We start from the raw sequence: 22,048 nt of genomic DNA, 5'->3' as shown, positions 1-22,048 counted from the left end.
ATTGGTTGTTTGAAATGATTAAGCAATGGTTGCTGAGTAAAGAAAACCCAACATCTTCCCCCTGACCAATTAATTTATTTTAATTTGGCTAAGCACTGTGTTCGCAAATAGTATGATACATATTATATCACTCAGTCTGAAACATTGTGATGATGAATTATAGAACATACATCCATTATCTTGGACATATTTAATTTATAAGCACGCTAAGACACTTCAGCACTGCTGGGTCATTATTGTTGCATATTGTGTCACTGCTCCTCTCCACACCTAGGTTCAAATATTATTTAAAAACATTTAAAATCCTTAATATGTACTTGGTAGAACTTGCCTGTCGTAATTAACCAATAGAATAGTCTCAAAAGTGTAAACCCTTCCCATCTGGCACTTTTATATAATACACTTTTATTAATATTTCACTTGTTTGAAATATTTCAAATAGTATTTGAACCCAGGTCTGCTCCTCTTGGATGCTTGCAAACTACCAAAGTTAGTTGAAATGCAATGAATCACAGCTTTTGACTGACTGGCGTGTTGTATGTGAAATCTGAGAGTCTGGCCCAGAGAACAACATGAACAGAACTGTTTTATTTAATGCTTTTCCCCTCCATTCTGTTTCTCTTTTAGTGTTGATGTGTAAACACTGATGCAATAACGCATTCCATTATAGCGCTGAGAGGAAGAGACTTGCGTCTCGTCTCCCGTGGCTCCTCTCCATCTCAATAATAGGTCAACAGCTGTATTTGAAAAATGTATAACATTTTGATCAGTTGCAAAGGTTAGCAGCGGTGGCGGCGCTCCGAGATTGGAGCTCAGATCAGCAGTGAATCTCTATGGAGATGAGGGAGGAAGAGGTGGCTTTGATGAGTGCAGCATGTAAATGATTTGAATTGTGTTTATAGGACATGGGGCCGACCCCGGCCCTGCGTCACTACAAGGCGGAGATCCTCATGCTCCTGCTGCTCCACTCTGTGGTGGGGCCTCGCAAATACACATCATAGAAATGACCAAGAGAGAGCAAGGCATCAGAACCCAGTCTTTGGGCTTTATTCTCTCTCTCTCATTTATTTGTTTTCTTCCTTAACCTCCATGACTGTCAGACAACAGGGATTTAGATTAGGCATCAGAGTTTTTAATGTGAAGTAGTACATATATCATCTTGTCATCTCAATAGAAGACAGCTAAACAATCAGTTTGTAAAATAATCAGCACCACTAGGTAATGATGGCACCGTTGGGCCTGTATGTATACGTTTTAGAGAAATTCAAATATTGATGCCCTTTTCACGTCTAAGACAAATTACTCTCAAAAGTTATCCCAGAGAGGTACATACCCAGACATGGAAATGAAATATGAATGGTTACCTTGAATTGCTTTTAGTAATTGTAAAATATTCAAAGTGGTATTTATGGAATGAAAGCCTCACTCCCCTGCTTGCTATGCACAAGCTGGCAGGTTGACAGTAGGGGATTACTTTGTCAGTGGTTGTTCTGATTTGGCCATCACAGAAGAAAATGAATAGCCTTGATAAGTCATGTTCAGGTTTGGATGTACCTGCACCGATGGTAAGGGATGTGAATGAAATATGATGTAAGTGAGTGAACGCATTCAGTCTGACAGTTCTAAGAGCTCTGCTGCAGATTAGCTCCTGGTGCTGTTTGTACATGTCAGGTGGGGACAGGGACAATTGTGTTTCTAGTGATTACTGTTTGTTAAGGAAATTAGCATGATGAGTAGAAATTACATGTAGTCATGTGTATGATTTAAAGAGCATATCACATTTTGTTTTAAAGAGCTATAATGTATTTTTCCAGAGTCCTATTTCTGATCCCAAGCTAGTAATTTAGCTTCCTTCCTTCTTCGAAAGATTTACATTTTTCATAAGTGCTTTGTGAAAAAAGAAACATGAGTTTCCTTATTTTAGTAAATGCGCTCCAGTTGTTAGGTTTGACCTATAGTAAATCTCATGAGAAAAATAAAATGATGGTAGAATAGTAACTACCTGATGACTGACTCTTAATGGAGGGTATGTATAGGCACTTTAGAAGGACATGTTCCCAGGCCCCATTACCTTGTCTCTGGGGAGAGGGAGAGCAGATGCCAAGTCCCAGGCTAGGAGAACACAAATCCCTCTTTGAACATTAGGTGGTGGAGCGTCTCTCTAATCCATTCTCCCTTCTCTCCTTCTTTCCAGGGGGCTCGTATCATCACCTGGCTGGCACTAATGTATTCCAACCCTAGTCTGTCGTCTTAATAATGTGTTGTTTTTTGTGTATGGGAGTGTGACGTGTGTGTGTGTGTGACACTGTGTGTGCGACACAGTGTGTGTGTGTGTGTGATTGTGATGTGTGTGACACTGTTTGTGTCTGTGTGTGCTTAGTGGCTGAAATGACCTCATCATTGAGTATAGCCGGTCTGCCTCTCTCTAGTCTACTATGAGGTCTCCAGCAGCTTGTCCCTCAGGCTCGACTCTTAATTCAGAGAATGTGTAATACACCCAGGTAAGCAGGTTTAATCTGCTTTGGGCTTGCATACAGGGCAGATAGATTTGATTTGATTTGATGTGTATCTACCTGCTTTACATCAAACAGCACATTTCAACAGCTGGCCTCTATGAGTTTTAACATGTTTTGACATGTTTTATTTTAAACTTAAATCTCTCTCACAACCCGAACTGCTTGAAACAAATGTCCCTCAGTCACCTTATTGGTCCGGCTTCCTAGAAAACGTAATAGCTTTAAAGCTCAATATGGCATTGTTATGGTTTCGTACCCTCTGTCACAAATTCCAGACAGAAGTGGATTTCCTATTCCCTGTCAATAACGCCCAGAGTATCACCTCTGAAAATGAGGAAGCATGATTCAATAAACCTGTCACTTATTTATTTCACTTTGACCCCGTGTTACCCTTGTTAGTCCAGGGGAGTTGGATTACCGTTGCTTTTCCACCATGTATGTAACCTTTATAGCCTTCCCAAGAAACAGAAACACATCAGACTGGCTACATCAGTTCCTCTTTGGCCTACACTGTCCACAGACCCCAGTCATTGTGCAGCTGTTTTCAAGCCCCTCTCAGAATCACACACTGGTAAAGAAGTCGCCTGTGCTGGACATTTTTTATGTTTGTGCTTTTCTAATAATTCATTTCTGTGTTCTATTCATGTGCTTTTCTAATAACCATTTTCTATGTTCATGCAAGTGACTGACTGAACGAATCCTCACTATCAGTAGCTGCAATTTGGCAGTACGCCCAGACCTTTGTTTTGAGAACAAAAGATATCTCAGTTTCAAGGTCTCGGCTTAGAGAGAAGAAGCCTTGTGAGGTATTGGTCTGCCACATGAATGAAACAAAACGGTAATGATGAATTAATTATGCTAAATCATGCAAATATAACTTGTCTGTGTATTGCCGTATACAGTATAAGACAACTGCTGGGACTGCCACAGCAGAGCTCCTGATTGACATGTGTACTGTGGTGCATTGAGTTGGTTGGAACCTTTCCAGCGCACTGATAGTACCTAGTAAAATAAATGTATATATATATATATATATATATATATATATATATATATACATTTATTTTACTAGGCAAGTCAGTTAAGAACAAATTCTTATTTACAATGACGGCCTACCCCGGATGACACTGGACCAATTGTGCGCCACCCTATGGGACTCCCAATCACAGCTGGATGTGATGCAGCCTGGATTCAAACCAGGCACTGCAGTGATACCTCTTGCACTGAGATGCAGTGCCTTAGACCACTGCACCACCTTATATCACTGATTCACTTTTAGTCACATTTTTTGATCCAGATATGAAGACACTATTACTCATCATGCAGCTCTTCAGACTGCAGAGGCATGCTACTGTATGTTGTCACCACAGAGACTCTACCCTGGCCTGGCCTGCATGGTAGGTTATGAAAACAGCATTGTGTTGTGATGCGTGTTAGCAGGCGGCGGCCCGGAGGTGGTTCCATGTATGAGTAAGTGTTCTGGTCATGGAAGCCCATGCCTCCTCCTATTTCTGCAGCCTGTGATCTAGGATCTGGGTCCTGTTGTATAGGCCTGCCAGTCTGTGGCCCGTAGGCCCCGTCTCTAACTAAGCACCGGATGGCACGCCACCTCTCTTTCCTTTCTCCACCCGCCCGCCCACCCACCAGGGATGATAGTTTACGGGATATTGGAAAATACCTGTGTCAGGAAGTGGAGGCCCACAGGCCATTGGGAAGCGGAGGTGGTGTTGCTCTAGATTACTGTATCACCTCTCTCTCTCTCTCCAGGTAACAGCAGAAGTTGTGTCTGATGGGTAACAGGTTTGTGTGTTTGAGGGATTGTAAAGCACTGGGATCAGAGCCTTGTGTTAAGCACAGGAGGTTGGTAGCACCTTAATTGAGGAGGACGGGCTCGTGGTAATGGCTGGAGAGGGATTGGTGAAATGGTATCAAACACATGGATTGATGCCTTTCCATTGGCTCCGTTCCATCCATTATTATGAGCCGTCCCTCCTCAGCAGCCCCCACTGGTGTTGAGATACCCAAATATAAGGATGTCAAGAATGAACTCTATATCTATATAATAAAGATGGGTTTGTGTAGTGGGTTTGTGTAGTAGGTTTGTGTAGTGGGTTTGTGTAGTAGGTTTGTGTAGTGGGTGTGTGTTTTAAGTTTGTGTAGTAGGTTTGTGTAGTGAGTTTGTGTATTAAGTTTGTGTAGCAGGTCTGTTATCCTCTAGTTTTCAGTGCATGTTTCCTAGTTAGGGTATGAACATTTTATGTCTATGTAAAATAACTAAAGGCACATGACAGGCCTTTGACATGACATGTTAGACAGAGTGTATTTTATCTTTAATTTGGGAATGTGACAGGGAATGAAATGAATCAGTGCTCTGTGCTAACCCCAGCAGCATTAATATGCAACCCGGATAGACGGCCTAACTGTCATTTATATGATATTCCCAGAAGAATCATTATTATTCCCAGGTCTTGGCAGGAACATTTGGCCTATAAAGAAATTAACTTTGTCTCTTTGCTAAGTACACCAATACATCAGGCTGTAATCTCTCCCATAGATGAATCATATTTCATATTATGCAAGGCAAATGTATTCATATTGCATATTTTTCAAATTTCTCCTGTCTGACCATCTGTATGTATTTAGTCTTACCATGATGAATCCTCTGATCCTATTGGGTCAGGACTGGAGGCAGGTGTTTTTATTATACCAATAGGAGGAAGTAAGAGCTGGTATCAAGACGTAATCCTACACATATTTTTTTATAGCTCTGTAATATATCAGGGACAGTGATTTCCCTCACCAACAACATTGTTAGACCCACTTTGGTGAATACGGTGTGTGTTTATGTGTGTGTGTGTGTAGTGTGTGTTTTGAACAACGGTGAATGGGTGGGGGTGGACAATATGCCCTGACATTTCCTACAGCATTGTGAATATCACTGACGTATGAAATTGCAGTCTGTTTCCTCAGATCAGAGTGCTTAATAATTTAAGAGGACCAATCCTTGAAAGGATTACAGGGAGGGGGTGAGAATGGGGAAGGGAGGGGTGAGGAGGGGTCTGAGAGAGGGGGGATATTGAGGCCTTTTGGGTTTGAGTGAGGAAAGTGCAGAGGTCACCATTCTACATTGCCTCTGTTGACCCAAATTCTACAATACCCTGATTATAATTTTCCCAGGAAATGGAAGTATTAATTCTGATCTCTTTTCTCTGGTTAAATGTATAACCTGTTTGATAATAGTACTACTCAAGACGACTAGATGATGAAATTGATCAGGTCAGGTTATGTATGATTTGAGGTTTACTTGACACAGGTTGTGCACACTCACCTAACAGCAAATAACACTAACTGCAGGTACACAAACAGGTACAGTTTGTTACTGTATGTTCGCAGTCTTACAGTACATTTGCACTCTGCAATTCACTGATGTTCTACACTTGTCTGGTCTTCCCTAAGGCATCTCCCCTAGTGTTAGACAGGACGTGTAGATGGAGGTACAGACAGATTGCTACTGGTGTTAATGTTAATGTAAACGATCGGCCTGTCAGGCAGAGCTTGTCTTTCTTAATCTCCTGCTTCTGCCTTAACATGATCAAAGTGATGCAAATAGAAGCCTGTATTGATTTACGGCACCAGGCCTGTTTATGCATTTATGTCACCTATCTGCAGTTCCCATCTGTTTTTAAAAGTCCTGTGAAACTGCCTGGAACCCATAGATGTCAGTCTCCGTAAAGCAGTGATTCTCTGGCCCCATGGGTCGCATGTTCCTGTCACAATTAGGTTATGAGTGAGGATTTAGATACAGGCAGATGATTATTTTGACCTTATGTTTGGTTTGGGTTACAGATGGGATGCTATTCAGACTATAATCCCCCAGTTCCTCATCCTGTCAACCTTTACTCATACCCTACTTTCTGTCTGGTGAGTTACAAAATACAGTAAAGTGCCCATGTTGGGTCTTCATTTGAGCCAGTTTGCTATAGCAGGAAAATAATCCTGCAGCAACAGGAAAAATTAATTATTATGTGGATTAAATTTAATGGACATTTTTTTAGGGGTTGACATTTTTTCATAGGGGAAAAAAATAAATAAAAATAAAGTGTAATTTACAAACTTCAGAAGCCTTTATAAATGACAAATACAGTACACTTTTGACATTTCCTGCATTACAGGAAAGTTTTAACTCCCAGGCCCAGCGGTCTGAACAGCACCCATAGGCTCCTCTAACTCCCAGGCCCAGCGGTCTGAACAGCACCCATAGACTCCTCTAACTCCCAGGCCCAGCGATCTGAACAGCACCCATAGGCTCCTCTAACTCCCAGGCCCAGCGGTCTGAACAGCACCCATAGGCTCCTCTAACTCCCAGGCCCAGCGATCTGAACAGCACCCATAGGCTCCTCTAACTCCCAGGCCCAGCGATCTGAACAGCACCCATAGGCTCCTCTAACTACAAGGCCCAGCGATCTGAACAGCACCCATAGGCTCCTGTAGCACCCAGGAAATCTGAACAGCAATAATGAACCCTCTGTCACAATATGGCATGCTGATTAGGACAGCCTTTGCAGGAAAATGAAAATGAATTCATATGGCTCTGGAGAAGTGTCGTATGGAATTGTTGCCAGCCAGGGTCAGCCTTCCAGACGGCTAGTGTATGCAAAGTAATTCATCCACTCGCATTATCCCAATAATGATATATTTCAAGGATTATGAATTGGGATGTTTCCTCGCTATAACGCTTTAAATTATATTTAGGAGAGGGGAGCGAAGATTACTGCTGCCCTTTAATTTCAGAGACGGAGCACGTTGTCACCATCTGCATGAAATCTTATTCTAATAGCAAAGAGCAATTTGTGGGGTATAATCACCTAGGCGACCATTACACCAATGACCCGGCCCGCCCGCCTTCCAATCACATTCTTCAACAGAGCGTTTAGTGCCTTTGTGGGGGAATGTGTCGTGCTTTAAGACTGGTTGAATTAGAAAAGAAAAATGAAAGAGCGGAATGATATTTATTCATGTGAGTTCCTCTCATTGAACATTACTGCACTTCATTGCTACCTTTGGAAATGTATGCAGAATGAGAAACGTATTCATTTCCAACTGCTTCTGCATGATTGTATAGCCTCTCCTCTTCTGTTTTTTCAAGTATTCTCTATGCAGTATATCCTGTGATCAATCATTGATTATTTTAACAGTCACATTTTGTTGCAATATGTTTTCATTTCTGCAAAAAAGTAGCTGAGTGTAGGTCTAACATGTGAAAGTAGTACTGTACATGTCAAAGTAGAAAGTCTATTCCCGCTATAGCTCTGTGAGTGGGCCCCAGTGTATAGCCTTCTATATCAGATTTCCAGCTTCAGTAAAGGTGTGTATTTTCCACACGCTAGGTTCGTCAGTCGGGTAGTGTGTGTGTGTGTGTTCGTGCGTGGATGGATGGTGGCCGTCAGGTTCCTAATTGATGACTGGTGGGTGAGTATCGGAAGCAGTCAGCTGGCAGCTGAGGAGAGATCCGCTGGTAGGTTGGTACCCCCTTCTATCAGAGATTTATTTGAACCTCCAGATTAGGAGGTGCAGACACACGTTTAGACGCCACATGGGGGAGCACAGCAGTGTCGCCCTGCACCCCCTCTCCTTCCTTCCTCTGGTCCAAAATCCAGGGACCCCGCGGCATACTACAAAGCCAACAGTTGAGTCTGAAGACGGGAAACGTCCCACGGTTTTTCTCCCAGCAAATATGTCTACCCTGTGATTCTTGGCTTTAGTCTCTAAATGGAAACAGTGTTGTTTCTTTTCTTTCACACTACAGCCAGCAGCTAGAGTAGAATGTCAAGGTAGTTTCCTCAGGATCCTCTCAGACATGAGAGGCTTGTTTGAGCCCTGCGTCGCCCCCTAGTCTGCCCCCGCCTGGCCTTCATTAGGCCTGCTTATTGGTCACAGACTAGACTTGTGTGTTATTCCTCACGCGAAAGGTGCCAAGGAAATTGCTGAGTCCTATCGGCCGTAAGACATCTCCTGGCTGCGATTTCCTGGGCTTGCTTTGCACGCGTGGCCGGCGTCTGCCTGCCCGATGGCAGGGGGGATAAAGAGAGCTTACAGAGAACTGGGGCTCAGACTGGCCCTGGCAGGCCCCTCACACACCACACAGGCCTCAGCCTCACTGGAACCTGATCGCCACATCATCAGTGGGCCGGACACACAGCCCTGAGGGGCTCCACTCACTCTGTCTTATGGGAGTTTGGCTTTGCTAACCCTTGTACCTTTGAAAGTTCCTGTGCTCACACTTAAAGGAAAATACAGAAACAATATATAAATTGATGTGCTGAATGTAAACATCATGTTTTAATGTAGTTAGTAGATTATTGTTGGATGCTTTTCAAGCTCACACACTGCATTATTTATTTACTGCTAATGCAGTCTGCTATCCATACAAAATGTGCTCTCATAACTTTAGGCCTATTCATCATGGGAACATATAACATTGCTAGAACATGCAATCAGCTGACAGTAGATACACAGTGTATCTACTGTGTTCCACCCTGTGTCAATACTATTTGTGTACTGTGATCCAGTAACGGAAGTATGTCATGTCATTGCTATACTGAGCATATGGTGTGCGTATGCGTGTGCGTGTGTGTGTGTGTGTCTGTATGTCTATGTGTGTGTGCTCTGTGCCCTGGACGAAGATGAAAAGTTGTGTGGACTTGTAACCCCTCTTCCCCCGCCGGTAATCACCCGGGAGCCCTGTAATCCCTGGTGCATGCAGATGCTGCTGCTAGGAATATTACTGTTCGTAATATTCATCTGCTCTCATATTCCTTTCTTTTACCAAGATGAGGCTTCCTCACGCGCCATGTTCTTATGGGAATTAACTGTACTACAAGGGGATTCATCCAGAGGTAGATTTCTCCTCCTCGTCAGAGAAGGGATCAAGCCTTAACCCAGCCTGAGGTCGTTTCAGTATCAGTGCTTAAAGGAATGGAACACCGTCCTTTACGTTCCCATATCCTCATAAACACTCCTCAGAGACATGAAAGACGACGTTCCTCCACAGTAGGGACTCTCCAATCCACGTCCCGGCCCACATGAATCATGTCAGCTGAATGCCGATCCAGAGGGAGGTGGGCTAAAGCTGCTTTAAGGTGCTATGTCGTCCCCCAGCAGGCTGTGATACCTGGCTTAGCAGCAGGTAAACCCAGTACCACAGGCTGGGGACAGCTACTATTGTCTCCATCCAGCTGATCAAAGACACTGACACAGCACCTGTATCACTAGAACAGGAATGAATGGGAATCATCATCAACCAGGCAGATGGGTTCAGTTCAGGCGTGTGGTTGAAACCTCTTTCCATCAGTCTTGAGACTATCATTTGGTTGGGTACTCTCTGTCAAACATGTCTCTCGGAGGCAAGGTGGATTTGTGCTTTTTCATGTATCTTTGAACAACTGCCGGTCGAATGGTAACACATAAATGTATGAAGAATTAGTGAAGCTAATGACTGAAATTAGTTTAACCATGGAGTGGCTTTCATTGAGGTGTGATTACACTCATACTGGGGCGGCAGGGTATCTAGTGGTTAGACTTTTGGACTCGTAACGGAAAGGTTGGCAAGATCAAATCCCTGAGGTGACAAGGTAAAAAGTATGTTGTTCTGCCCCTGAACAAGGCAGTTAACCCACTGTTCCTAGGCTGTCATTGAAAATAAGAATTTGTTCTTAACTGTTAACACTATCGTTTTCACTATATATTTTACCTCTTGGGGATGTCATTCGAAAACATAATGTTAACTTTCACTGCTATGCGGATGACACACAGCTGTACATTTCAATGAAACATGGTGAAGCCCCAAAATTGCCCTCGCTAGAAGCCTGTGTTTCAGACATAAGGAAGTGGATGGCTGCAAACGTTCTACTTTTAAACTCGGACAAAACAGAGATGTTTGTTCGTCCCAAGAAACAAAGAGATCTTCTGTTGAATCTGACAATTAATCTTGATGGTTGTACAGTCGTCTCAAATAAAACTGTGAAGGACCTCGGCGTTACTCTGGACGCTGATCTCTCTTTTGAAGAACATATCAAGACTGTTTCAAGGACAGCTTTTTTTCATCTACGTAACATTGCAAAAATCAGAAACTTTGTGTCCAAAAATGATGCAGAAAAATTAATGAATGCTTTTGTTACTTCTAGGTTAGACTACTGCAATGCTCTACTTTCCGGCTACCCGGATAAAGCACTAAATAAACTTCAGTTAGTGCTAAATACGGCTGCTAGAATCCTGACTAGAACCCAAAAAAATGATCATATTACTCCAGTGCTAGCCTCCCTACATTGTCTTCCTGTCAAGGCAAGGGCTGATTTCAAGGTTTTACTGCTAACCTACAAAGGATTACATGGGCTTGCTCCTACCAATCTCTCTGATTTGGTCCTGCCGTACATACCTACACGTACGCTACGGTCACAAGACACAGGCCTCCTAATTGTCCCTAGAATTTTTAAGCAAACAGCTGGAGGCAGGGCTTTCTCCTACAGAGCTCCATTTTTATGGAATGGTCTGCCTACCCATGTGAATGACGCAAACTCGGTCTCAACCTTTAAGTCTTTACTGAAGACTCATCTCTTCAGTGGGTCATATGTATGAGTGTAGTCTGGCCCAGGAGTGTGAAGATGAACGGAAAGGCTCTGGAGCAACGAATCGCCCTTGCTGTCTCTGCCTGGCCGGTTCCCCTCTTTCCACTGAGATTCTCTGCCTCTAACCCTATTATAGGGGCTGAGTCACTGGCTTACTGGTGCTCTTTCATGCTGTCCCTAGGAGGGGTGCGTCACTTGAGTGGGTTGAGTCACTGATGTGATCTTCCTGTCTGGGTTGGGACCCCCCCTTGGGTTGTGCCGTGTCTGAGATCTTTGTGGGCTATACTCGGCCTTGTCTCAGGATGGTAAGTTGGTGGTTGAAGGTATCCCTCTAGTGGTGTGGGGGCTGTGCTTTGGCAAAGTGGGTGGGGTTATATCCTTCCTGTTTGGCCCTGTCCGGGGGTATCATCGGATGGGGCCACAGTGTCTCCTGACCCCTCCTGTCTCAGCCTCCAGTATTTATGCTGCAGTAGTTTATGTGTCGGGGGGCTAGGGTCAGTTTGTTATATCTGGAGTACTTCTCCTGTCTTATCCGGTGTCCCGTGTGAATTTAAGTATGCTCTTTCTAATTCTCTCTCTCTTTCTCTCTTGGAGGACCTGAGCCCTAGGACCATGCCTTAGGACTACCTGGCATGATGACTCCTTGCTGTCCCCAGTCCACCTGGCCGTGCTGCTGCTCCAGTTTCAACTGTTCTGCCTGTGATTAATATTATTTGACCATGCTGGTCATTTATGAACATTTGAACATCTTGGCCATGTTCTGTTATAATCTCCACCCGGCACAGCCAGAAGAAGGCCACCCCTCGTAGCCTGGTTCTTCTCTAGGTTTCTTCCTAGGTTTTGGTCTTTCTAGGGAGTTTTTCCTAGCCACCGTGCTTCTACACCTGCATTGCTTGCTGTTTGGGGTTTTAGGCTGGGTTTCTGTACAGCACTTTGAGATATCAGCTGATGTACGAAGGGATATATAAATCAATTTTGTTTGAACTGACTTGCCTAGTTAAAAAAGGTAAAAACAATTTTAAAAAAAACTGTTTGCATTACTCAGTGTTGTACCTCTCACTCCCCCTCTCTCTCTTGTTTCGTCACTGTAGTGGAGTGAGTTCATCCACAGTCCTGCTTCACATCACAACACAGTAACTAATAATTGTGAGTGGATCTGTAGTCTTGCGAGCTGGAACAACCACCACAATCCCACAGTCCCACCATCCTCAAATGGCTTCCTACTGTTTATTAGTTGATGGTTTCCTTCCTCTGATGGCCTGTGCATGTACTTGCATGAAATGTTTGAGTTGCTGTGGAATTGGATGCAGTCAGTCCACTGTGGAACAGACTGGCGGGTGTATATATAAATGCAATCAGGAAGTGGAGGTGAGATGCAGAGTGTGTGTGTGTGAATATGTGTGTGAGTGTGAGGTGCGACTACGGAGCAGAGGTGGCAGTGGCGTGTGAAATCTGTTGTGCAGGATTGACAGCAGGATGACTGATACCTGTAAAATAAAATATACCTCTGAGAGAGGAGATGATTCTCCTTTGTGTTTTACAAAACACCCTCCATGACACCACTGAAGGATTGCTTCATCCCTGAGGAGAGAGATGGAAAGGAAGAGAGGAGAAGAGAGAGAAAACAAAGCCTATCCGAAGTTAGGCTGATATGATGAAGAGAGAGAGAGACAGAGCGGCCCAAAGCCGACACATTCTGATTGTTTTGATGTCTGGGAAACACACAGTCAATTATAAAGGCTCAGTGCATAGTAGAGCTGTTTGTTCTGTTTCCAGACAGAGCAGAACAACTCAACTGATAACTTGTAATGGAAAATCATTCTATTGAAACAGTGGAGCATTTACATGGCTCTACGTTGATGTATCGACTTCACTATGTAAAACCTAGGGAGTCGATTAGAACATCGACATTATTTCTACATTACCAGGATGTGTTTCCTCGCTAGATTTTGAAGGAATGGGACAAAGAAGAAAGGTAGAGGGATGTGTAGTTTCCCCTATTGATCCATGATGTGAACTCGTGTTGGTCTGGGTGTAAATGGCCTGGCACCTGGTAACCCCTGGCTTCTCTCTACAGGCGTATTAGTCACCATTAGGTGCTCTGGGGTCACCTTGCTATGAGCTTCTTTATCCCCGATGGAGGTGACATAGTCAGAGTGCCACTTTGCATAACATTAGGCTAGTGTCTTAACCTTGATCCAGGAAAATCTATTTTCCCATAGTTAGTGAAGATTTCCAATGCCCTGCTATAAGGCCTTTGAGATTTAACCATCACCATCGTCACACCATCTGACCCCCCCATCTCCCTTTTATGCATATCCTGGCTGTAGCGTGGGGAGGTGGGCGGGTGTCCTGTTAGCTATCAGTATTAATGCAGACCACCAGCCATGCATCCACTGGGTAATTATTCAATTTCCAAGATAAATCTGGTGTATAGTGTCAAATCCATCATGGCTGTCACCTCTTATACAGAGAGGTAGGGCACTAAATGGAAGGCTTTTTGCTCATATGCACTTCTATATAGTCATCAATTCTGAGCAGTCCATTCATTGTTTCGTTTGACAGACGGGAGCTAATAATGAACGATCAGCTAATGCCCCTCAAACTGAACAGAGGAGTGAGAACACAGAGGCCTGTGTGTGTGTGCGTGCGTGCGTGTGTGTATTTGGTGCCATAATTCTGTGGGCACATACAGTATTAGACAGGGCCTGTTCCCGTTTCTCTCTTCCATCCAGAGAGAGAATCCTATCCTCATCTCCACTTTAAAGGTTGCTGTCCTGTATACACGCAGACAATGTCCAAAATGTGTAACGATCAATATTTTGACCAGCTATCTAATCAAGAGAAACCACCTATAAACAAGTGTTAACAAAGGTTTCCGTCTGATACCAGCGTGGGTTTACAGCGTGTAGACATTGGGAATGGATGTGAAAACAGTGGTTTGGTCTTCAGACCGTGTCTACAGGGGGATCCTAAACCTTGTCCCTGCCTTGTTTGACAGTAATAAACATTGCTTGTCCACTCAGGAGCAACATGGGAAAAAGATTTAGGCGGAGGCGGTGGGATGATGTTATGGGATGATGTTATTGTGATGTGTTATTTTGGTGGACATCAGATTAGGGATGTTACTCTTGATATAAAGCTAAAGAAAGGCTTTTGGGCTGATTGGGGTCACGGCAGGTTATGTGATGTTCTGAACAGCTATATTCAGGCAATATTGGGGAGATTTGGAGTAGGCTAAAAGATGACAACAACATTTCCTCTTTCCTTAATGTTTTTTAGGCTCTAATGTTCTGAAATGTTTTCAGAAGACACAACTGAATCCTATGCTCAGTAATGTTATGTTGTGTCTTTTGAATACATTTTGAGACTATAGTGCATCAATGACAAATGATAATCTATTGTACAGGCATCAAAATATTGTTGTAAGCAAAATAAACTAAACAATGTTTTTAATACAAACATTGTATGACCACATAAAATTATAAGCAAACCATGACTTTCTTTTTTTACAAGGAAGAAAAATGTGATTGGCTCAGTCAACGACTTTCGTTTCTCAGAAAGATGGGTTTGTGTTGAAAGGGGGGGTCATTTTACTCCTATGAGTGAAAAACAGCCTGAAAACATCCACCATACAACTAATGTACTATTTGGTGCCAGACACAAGACATCTCATCTGACACTCTTTGATATTAGTTGTTCAACAAAAGAGGGAGCAACAATTCATCGTAAAAAGTGTAATTTAATGACATACACTTGCCTATATATTAGGGATATTAGTTTAGAATATGGATACCCTCCATATCTACCACCTCCACAATCACACAATAGATAGCAATAGCCCCCGTGATGGTAGTCCAGGAGGCCCAGGCTGGCTGAAATGCTAAGATATGTCATGTGTTTCATGCATGGCTGCTCCTGATGTATTTACAGTAATTGATTCTTTTCACCGATTTCCAAAGCCGCCTTGAGATCCCGCTGGCTCTAGCTCTCTCTTGCATGTTTTAAAGGGGAGTGCAGTCACGTCACGCATGGCTTAATTCCATAGATACGCACGCCACGTTGAGCCACCTCTCCGGTAATTCAGTCTGGCCTTTTCACACAGAGGTAATCACCTCGCCCCTGGACAGGACACAGGAGTAACAGACACAGGGGTAACAGACACAGGGGTACAGGCGGGCTGGGACTGTCCCCTATAGAGCCCCATACTGTGGCTAATGCCCACACCACTCACACACACTCCTGATCTCTAGTTAATCCTTACACACACACACACACACTGATACACACACCCACACACATACACTAATACACACAGACCTAGATACCCAACCATCTTCAACAACAAAACCTGTCCTCATATTTTCCTCTGTGGCATATTAACATAGGTTGAGTAGTGACACTGTAAGGAGGTTCTTTCTCTAGATGTGCATTGTGTTGGGGTCACATGTGGCAGGTGAGATAAGATGGCCTGCTGGATCTTGACTGTTCCTCCTATGAGCATGAGAGAGGCCAGTTCAGAACCTTGACTTATCAGAATGTTGTTGAGTGACTTGAAGTCTTTTGTGACTCTTACATTCACTCAAATAGAACTGAGAGCTATGAATATCATCAACATAAATGATCAAATTTAACTCTAAATAAGATAAGTTCAGTCAAATTCCAAGATTGTTTTGTTTAGCTTTTGTTTGAAATGGCACACCTATATGTCATATTGTTCTAGTCTACAGTAACCTATATGTCATATTGTTCTAGTCTACAGTAACCTATATGTCATATTGTTAGAGTCTACAGTAACCTATATGTCATATTGTTCTAGTCTACAGTAACCTATATGTCATATTGTTCTAGTCTACAGTAACCTATATGTCATATTGTTCTAGTCTACAGTAACCTATATGTCATATTGTTAGAGTCTACAGTAACCTATATGTCATATTGTTCTAGTCTACAGTAACCTATATGTCATATTGTTCTAGTCTACAGTAACCTATATGTCATATTGTTCTAGTCTACAGTAACCTATATGTCATATTGTTCTAGTCTACAGTAACCTACAGTGGGGCAAAAAAGTATTTAGTCAGCCACCAATTGTGCAAGTTCTCCCACTTAAAGATGAGAGAGGCCTGTAATTTTCATCATAAGTACACTTCAACTATGCCAGACAAAATGAGAAAAAAAAATCCAGAAAATCACATTGTAGGATTTTTAATGAATTTATTTGCAAATTATGGTGGAAAATAAGTATTTGGTCAATAACAAAAGTTTCTCAATACTTTGTAATATACCCTTTGTTGGCAATGACAGAGGTCAAACGTTTTCTGTAAGTCTTCACAAGGTTTTCACATACTGTTGCTGGTATTTTGGCCCATTCCTCCATGCAGATCTCCTCTAGAGCATTGATGTTTTGGGGCTGTTGCCTGGCAACACGGACTTTCAACTCCCTCCAAAGATGTTCTATGGGGTTGAGATCTGGAGACTGGCTAGGCCACTCCAGGACCTTGAAATGCTTCTTATGAAGCCACTCCTTCGTTGCCCGGGCGGTGTGTTTGGGATCATTGTCATGCTGAAAGATCCAGCCACGTTTCATCTTCAATGCCCTTGCTGATGGAAGGAGGATTTCAATCAAAATCTCATGATACATGGCCCCATTCATTCTTTCCTTTACAGGGATCAGTCGTCCTGGTCCCTTTGCAGAAAAACAGCCCCAAAGCATGATGTTTCCACCCCCATGCTTCACAGTAGGTATGGTGTTCTTTGGATGCAACTCAGCATTCTTTGTCCTCCAAACACGACGAGTTGAGTTTTTACCAAAAAGTTATATTTTGGTTTCATCTGACCATATGACATTCTCCCAATCTTCTTCTGGATCATCCAAATGCTCGCTAGCAAACTTCAGACGGGCCTGGACATGTACTGGCTTAAGCAGCGGGACACGTCTGGCACTGCAGGATTTGAGTCCCTGGCGGCGTAGTGTGTTACTGATGGTAGGCTTTGTTACTTTGGTCCCAGCTCTCTGCAGGTCATTCACTAGGTCCCCGTGTGGTTCTGGGATTTTTGCTCACCGTTCTTGTGATCATTTTGACGCCACTGGGTGAGATCTTGCGTGGAGCCCCAGATCGAGGGAGATTATCAGTGGTCTTGTATGTCTTCCATTTCCTAATAATTGCTCCCACAGTTGATTTCTTCAAACCAAGCTGCTTACCTATTGCAGATTCAGTCTTCCCAGCCTGGTGCAGGTCTACAATTTTGTTTCTGGTGTCTTTTGACAGCTCTTTGGTCTTGGCCATAGTGGAGTTTGGAGTGTGACTGTTTGAGGTTGTGTCTTTTATACTGATAACAAGTTCAAACAGGTGCCATTAATACAGGTAACGAGTGGAGGACAGAGGAGCCTCTTAAAGAAGAAGTTACAAGTCTGTGAGAGCCAGAAATCTTGCTTGTTTGTAGGTGACTAAATACTTATTTTCCACCATAATTTGCAAATAAATTCATTAAAAATCCTGCAATGTGATTTTCTGGATTTATTTTTATTTTTGTCTGTCATAGTTGAAGTGTACCTATGATGATAAATTACAGGCCTCTCTCATCTTTTTAAGTGGGAGAACTTGCACAATTGGTGGCTGACTAAATACTTTTTTTGCCCCACTGTATATGTCATATTGTTTTAGAGTCTACATTAACCTATATGTCATATTGTTCTAGTCTACATTAACCTATATGTCATATTGTTCTAGTCTACATTAACCTATATGTCATATTGTTCTAGAGTCTACAGTAACCTATATGTCATATTGTTCTAGTCTACATTAACCTATATGTCATATTGTTGTAGTCTAGAGTAACTTATATGAATGTCTGATATACAGAGCCTTCCCACCCAGTGAAATGATGCACACACAATGCAACAACAGACATATCCAATGGCTTACAACTCCTCCTGTACACTACAACAGCTTTTATACGTAGTGTATTGTTGCTGGTAAACAACAGAGAAGTTATTTTAGAAATGAGGCAATTAAGCAGCTCCAAAATGAATACAACCCCCTTCTGAAACCAGCACATGGCGGGCGATGTCATTTGCATGCCTTTGAATAGCTAATCTCTGAGGGGATTTCCTTCACATGGAATTCTCAATGCCATGCGCCCTTTGTTTTAAACACTGCAAACAAACAAACAAAAGCAAGCAGCATCCTGGGTACAGCAGAGTAGTTTCAGCTCCCTCCTCCAACACCCCCCCCCCCCCCCCCCCTTCTCCCTCCTGTCTGGTCAGATGACCTACAGTAGACTGACAGTGGCTGCAAAGACCATTACTCACCAGCTCTTTAAAAAAGAAGGCTGGACTCTTATTAGATGAACAGAGAGAGGAGGGAGAGAAAAAGAAAAAGTGTGGTCTCAAGTTGAGCGCAGATCTTTTCTTTGGGTCTTAATTAGAAAGCTCATCCATCATGGTCGGAGCGTTTCTATTCATCGCAGTGATTGGGGGACATGACAAATGAATGTGGGAATAAACGGAGTGTCAGGGCCGAGCGGGAGATGGATGTTCTCCTGGCAAGAGGAGAGGGATAAGTACAGTGAGCGCTGGCCGCTAGCCAAGGCCCCGTGCTCCCATCTCTCCACGGATCACCCTTGGGCCAGCACTAGGACTACAGCACATCACGGCCCTCCCACAGACCCCACCTCACCCCCTATTTATTAGTAAATGAACACCTTGTCAGAGATACGCTGACTACCCCCGGCCCCCCAGCTCCCCTGCCACCTCCCCCCACCCCACTCCCCTAACTCACCTTCCTGAGAATAAAATAATTGGACGTCAATCACAGAATTAAAGAGCTGTGTGTGTGTGCATGGGTGTGTGTGTATGTGTGTCTATGTGTGTGTGTGTCTGTGTGTGTGTGTGTGTCTGTTCGTGTGTGTCTGTGTGTGTCTGTGTGCGTGTGTGTGTCTGTTCATGTGTCTGTGTGTGTGTGTGTCTCTTACAGAAGTGACTTCTCTTAGAACTTCTGTGGTGTGGAACTCAACACCCTGAGAGATGTAGCAACATGAATGTTGAAGAGTCGTACCAGTTGTTGACTCAACATAGTTATAAAACAAACGTATTGAACATTACCCAGCCATTTAAAGTGAATAGATTAAAGACTGTGTAATAGGACAATGCTCTGCTTTATTCTGCTCTGCTGTGTTCGCTGCAGGAGTCAGTCAGTCAGAGACCCAATGTGCCCATTGAAGTGTTAACTAAGCAGGCAGAGTAGAGGAGTAGAGGGTTGGGAGTTCAGAGTGTACTAGTATTAGACGCCATTAGAAAACAGTCTGAGTGACACACTGTAAGTCGCCTTCTTCTCCAGACTTTATTAGCCAAACTCCGTTTGATCATATAATACAGGAGACAATTGTTAATCTAGAAATTAAGAAAAAATAATAAGGTTATAATGATCAATGTACTCCCTCCACTTCATTCATCCAGTCCACCCACTTTTTTGCATAGAGGCTCGGCTCTCATAAAATTTTGAATTGGTTTTTCAATTATTGGAGTGCCTCTGCTCTCTCTGGCTAGACAAAGACTTTCCCGCGGAGCCATTGAGATGAAGTTAGATTATGCATTACCGCAATATCCAATTTAATAACTCAGATTTCTCTTTATTGTTTTCCTGTTTTCATTGTATTTAAGCTTCAACAGCTGAATCAAGCCAGCGTGCTGTCTGGCGTAGACGGGAATTCTGCCAGCGCTGCCACTCTGCCACTAACAAAGACATACACACATTAAGACCCAAAGATCCAATGAGACAGTAGGAGTGACTGCACAATCATGAATAAATACAGTCTCTTCAATGAGGCCGACAATAAATTGGATTCATAGTTCAAGCGGTGAGAGGAGAAGAAAAGGGGAAAAAAATGATTACATTAATTATGAAGAAGCAAATGAATATTAGTCACAGACTCAAATGGCTTTTAATATATTCACGATCGTTGTCAGTTTGTCGGTTTAGCTTTTATTAATGGTATTTCATCACACAGCCAGCTGTTCTTGTTCACTTCTTGGTGTGTTGCCTTTTATTCCACAGTTTGAATTAGTAGAGTTTTACATGCAAATGAGAGGGGTTCTTTTTCCATTTTCCATTTGATCTGTTCGTCTATTCTACTGCCTACTGGTTACAGGCCTAACGTTGAACTATCAGTGAGACTTGTTTCTACTCTAGTACGGAAGTAGATTCACACCAAACAAATACAAATAAAAACCTGGAATCTAATTGTTACAGCACACCCGCCATTAAAGAGCAGGTGTGTATCTTGAGAAATGTGTCAATCTCCCAAAATGTAAGACTTAAAAAAATATATATAATAAATAATACTTCTGTCTGAAAATCGAGTGTCATGGTGGATTTTGTGCAATGACAGGTGAACAACCTCTGATATCTCTCACTGCTCTAGAATCAGTCATTCTTCTAAATGGGAATATGTCAATGATGTCATATTGAATTTGGAAGCATTAAAGTGACGGATCCATGGATCAGCATAAACAAACTGCAGAGGTAGTTGGATGTTCTGTCTATCTGTCATATCACATCCAGACAGTTTTAGTCTAAGACAAAGGAAACTGTAAAAAGGGATTGGGATCGCAGCAGCCGCTCTATGGCACATTGGAACAAAACCTCTTACCTGAATGATTTATCATAACACACTCTCTCTCTCTCTCTCCATCATATCTCTCTCTCTCTCTCTCTCTCTCTCGCTCTCTCCATCATATCTCTCTCTCTCTCTCACTCACTCTCTTTCTCTCTCTCTCGCTCTCTTTCTCTCTCTCTCTCTAAAGAGCAGACATTAGGTGAAACGCCTTGGGAATAGATGGGGCAGCACTGTGGATGATAGTGGATTGTGAAGCTCATGTCCCTGTGTTTGTAACCCAGAGAGAAAGGAAGTACTGTAAGAAAGGGAAAGGGAACACTACAGTGTTTTTGGCCTGAGGCTATCTAGTACAGGGCTCCCCAAGCGGCAGGAAAGAGTGGAGACATTTGTGAACACAGATATACATTTTGTTGGAAGAACAGAACTGATGCAAAGTTATTATAGCGTCTCATGAGAAATAAAACAGCGTCCTGCCTGCGTATTATGTCCTACTAGGATTTCCTGGTGTTCCTCTATGATTTTACTGTCCTCCTGCATGCAACACCTCACTTTTTAAGATGTGCCCCAGATAGGCTAAAAGCAGAGAGACGGTGTAGATTATAGATTAAGGCCATTTGATATAAACCTGTCATGTGAGTATCCCTCTGGTATTTTGGCATTGAAGGATGTAAGTGACAAGCTCTTGAGCTTTTGAGGACAGTCCTCCATAGTACTTTGGAGTTTCTTGAGGTAATCAGTATTTCTACAGTATATTCTTATATACTACAGTATATTCTTACCAGAAGGGCGGCAGGAATTGTGAACACATCTGTTATGTTATTAATTTAACATAAATCTTAAGCTCCTCGATGCTTGAAATGAGGCTTCATTCAAGCCAAGTTAATGAAACACGATTGTAAGTTTCTCACGTGGATGGGGCTGTCATACAATATACAGTAGAGTTGCCTATAATCATTGTGTATTTCAGTGTCGACCAGGGGAGGGTGGTGGGTGCAGAGCAGAGAGACCTCCATAAAACAATGTCTTGAGATCAGAACAGTATCTGTATCCGGCAGGAGGATTAAAAGGCCATGAATCTGGTGTGTGAGATGAATTAGATGACTCGTTGGTCCTCAGTAGAAACAGACACCAGATCTATAAGGTGTAATAAATCACTTTGGTTTTGCTTTAATTGTTCAGATAAGGGAGAGGTGTGTACGCTTGTGGCAGGATGTCTGTGGAGGATGTCCCTTTCAATTGTGAAAATATTCAGACACACACACACACACACACCTGCCACACCACTGT

The sequence above is a fragment of the Oncorhynchus mykiss genome, chromosome 26 (assembly GCF_013265735.2).
Source record: "Oncorhynchus mykiss isolate Arlee chromosome 26, USDA_OmykA_1.1, whole genome shotgun sequence".
Classification (NCBI taxonomy): Eukaryota; Metazoa; Chordata; class Actinopteri; order Salmoniformes; family Salmonidae; genus Oncorhynchus; species Oncorhynchus mykiss.
Note: the sequence above shows the minus strand (reverse complement) of the source record.